The sequence below is a fragment of the Triticum aestivum genome, chromosome 2D (genome assembly GCF_018294505.1).
Source record: "Triticum aestivum cultivar Chinese Spring chromosome 2D, IWGSC CS RefSeq v2.1, whole genome shotgun sequence".
Lineage (NCBI taxonomy): Eukaryota > Viridiplantae > Streptophyta > Magnoliopsida > Poales > Poaceae > Triticum > Triticum aestivum.
In genome coordinates this window covers 175,829,388-175,832,922 of record NC_057799.1, presented here as the reverse complement: position 1 = coordinate 175,832,922, position 3,535 = coordinate 175,829,388, and positions in this window count along the sequence as shown.

The window sequence follows — 3,535 nt, the reverse complement described above, 5'->3', positions numbered from 1 at the left end:
GGCCACCGATTGGTTATACGTTTCTGTCCATGTACTTCGAATACCTAAGTAGACATGAAGATTTGAAAACAGTTAAGGTCTGAAAAAAAGAGTATATCGAAAGAGCAACAGCTGAACGGTTAATTCTAGTACAATATATACAGTCTTTCAATGTGCATGAAATCATCACCTCCATATATAAATTCTCCAGAGACCGAAAGCATCGCAGCAAGCTAATAATTATGTTCAGATCATAACTATACATTCTGATATATAAGATCTTGACAGAATCCAGCATTATTGATAGGCTATCCATGGACGAACTCTTCATTGAGCATATAACATTATATTAGTACCCAAAGTGTACTCCAAGATGATATAAAACTTATGCGCACAAATGAAAAATGCAGCTTATGATTACAAATGTGTAGATGATAATATACGGTACCTGAAAAAGTGAGGAGCCAAACACCAACTTCTTGTGATCATTAAACGGATCACGAATTATAGCCAAGGTCTCCAGTTTGGGTGCAGAGATGATGGTTATTTGCGAAGGTTTATAACAATTATCAAGGAGCAACCTTTCAAGTGAAGGGGCATCTTCGATGATGAGCTGTTGTCCATAAAAAAATCCAATGCTTTTAAGGTGAGATGACTTTATTTAGAGACAACTAATAGGGATTTCTATTTCCAAAACAATCAGCAAGCGCTCCAGGGCAGGGCAACTGGAGTGGATGATGCTGTGCAGTGAGGCCTCCGACAGATAAACCACCACAAGCAAAAGTATTTTTAGCAGTGAGAGTCAAAGCATTTGTACCAGATCATCTGGTAGATGGCACCGGGCGAAGGTGGCGGTGTGGAGAGAGGAGGAAAACCGCAAGATGGACAATGGTGCTGTGGGCACGAATTCTTGGTATGTTCGTGGTATGAAACTTCCGTGGTAATGGTAGAACTCAAACTGCTGGAGTTTTCCGAATTGAGGGGATGTCAGCCAAGCGTCCACTGTGTCAGGTATGGACAGCAGGTAGCATGTCGGGATGCAGAGGCGTTGAAAGGGGCCCTACTGGTGAGAGGAGATGATGGCTCTGAGGAGATCAAATTCAGGAAGGACAAATATCTGACGACAGTCGAGATTGAGGGGCGCGGTGCACCATAAAGGGCGCCACCGAGTTGAGAGGACTTGTGTGCGGCAGCAATCCTTGGTGGGGAGAAGCGAGATGATCTCCTCAAGGATGATGTGCGGGAGATCGCTGATGCGGTCCACCGGAGATTCTACCGGTTCCTCAGATCCGGGTGGGGGGGCTAGCCGCTTCTCCCCGCAATGCCGGATGCGGGATCTACAACTGGCGTCGCCGCTGGCGGGAGCCTCATCTTCTTGGCGCTGGGGCCAGCCGACTCCATTTTCCTTGTGGGCGCCGCGCCGAGCTCACGGGTTTGAGTAGAGCAGCCAGAGACAAGCCTAGTGGCAGTGCGAGTGGGGAAGAAGGAGGGCTGGGGTTTTCTGTAGGAGTGGAAGAAGAGGAGCAGGCGTTTTCTGTACGAGTGAGGAAGAAGGTGAGTGGAGTTTTTTGGAAGAGTGAGGAAGATGGGGAGCGGGGGGAATTGGGGCGAGACGGAAACGTAAGTGGAAGCGAGGAGGAAGGAGAGTTTTTCTGGGATCGCCCCCTCTTCAAGAAATATGGGCTTCTCCTCGCAAAAAAAATTAAATGGGCTTTAAGATGGATAGGCTTTTGTATCGGCCCAGTCGGCTGCCCGTGTTTCGTACTGGAGGGCCTTGTGCTAGAGGCAGCCCGAGACACTCTCCAGCTTATTGCCCATTCGAAAGAAAAAAAGAGACACACATATCAGTAGCTATACTTAAACGGTGTTGCAAAACAGTAGCACATATCAATAGCTCGGTATGACAAAACATGATCATCTGGACGAAGGGGATACTGACCTGCCTGAGGAAGATTATATATAATTTCATAAGTCCTTGATTGATTTCCATCTTCGGCTGCACTGCTTGTTTGCTACTCCTCACATGACAGGATCGTTCTGCACTGCAATCAGCAAGTTAACGTACGAATAAGCTTATTTCATCTTGCGGTGGTGATTGTACCTAGTTACGAATGTAGGAATACCTGGAGCACCATGAGGTTAGCTGACAGCAGGTAGATGCAGCCATATAAGTTTTGTGTGGTGCTACCAAAATTGAGGTTTGTATCCCTTCCCATTACGAGAATTCTTCTTAAAGTTGGTAGAATGTGACAGCTTGTTCTTTGCATCAAACTTGCCTTTCCCCTCGGATTTGTTCTTGCTATTTTGGGGCTGGTTGGGCTGGAAGTTCTTCTTGTGTACCATGTGGGCACTAGAAGCTCCCTCAGCGAACCAAGCACGTGTGTCTTTTGCTATCGCCTTCTCTTCAAAATGAAGAGTGCTAATGAGATCAGAAACGGAAAACTCATGTCTCTTGTTTTTTAGAGAAGTAGCAAAATCGTTCCACGAAGGTGGAAGCTTGGCAATGATGGTCCTAGCAACAAATTTGTCCGGCAACACACACTTGAATTACTCAAGTTCCATAGCGAGTGACTGTATCTCATGAGTCTGCTGAAACAGAGCGCTCATCAGTCATCTTGTAGTCACAAAATTGCTCCATGACGTACAACTCGTTGCCAGCGCCCGAGGCCTCAAATGTGGCCTCAAGCGTAGCCCACATGTCTTTGCTGCTGTCAAACGACATATATGAATCCACAATGGAATCATCGTGAACACTCAGCAGTGCGGCTTTGAAGAGGGTATCCATGTTGTCAAAAGCTTCCTACTGTGTAGGATTAAGATCGCCCTCAGGCTTACCCTTAGTGGCGTCATAGCAGTACATGATCTGAAACCAATATACTGCTCTTGTGCGCCACCTTTTATATTGCACCCCTTAAAAGTAGGCGGCTTCAAAAGCGCAGCAAAACCACTCGGAGTAAATTGCCTATAATCAGGTTTTTGGATTGGATTGTTGAATATATGAGCAATTTACTATGACATGTAATCCGAATCAACAGTAAATAGATCATGACGACCGCAGCCTCGGCCTTAGAGCTAGCACCGATGGAAAAGCACGCCCGCTGCACGCACACGAGCACGTACGGAGTGCCCACGACATGGTGCGTCCCCAGTCGCCTCTACTCCTTCTGCGCACGTTGTCTATGAAGGCGGCTGCATGCCTAATGATGGTGTGGGTGAGATCTTCTAGGACTTAGATGATGACGAGGAGGGTGTCTCCAACAGCGTTCCTTGGCTCGCACCTCTTGCATCACGGTGGTCGAGCTTGGAGTCATTCATCTGGTACACGTGGCATCTCCGATCTGGACACAAGGTGACGTGCACCGTCAGGGTGGATGCGACCTCTCACTACATCTGCCATTTGAAGCGGTGCGCTGGCCCAGGGCGCCGCCCGCTGCACTCCCAGCTGTACCTGCCTCCTCGCCGCATTCAAAAACCTACATTTACTAGTATGTATACACATGCAAGGCACGTCTTAATATAACAGAGTGATTTGGTAAAAGGGAAAAGAAGTAATATA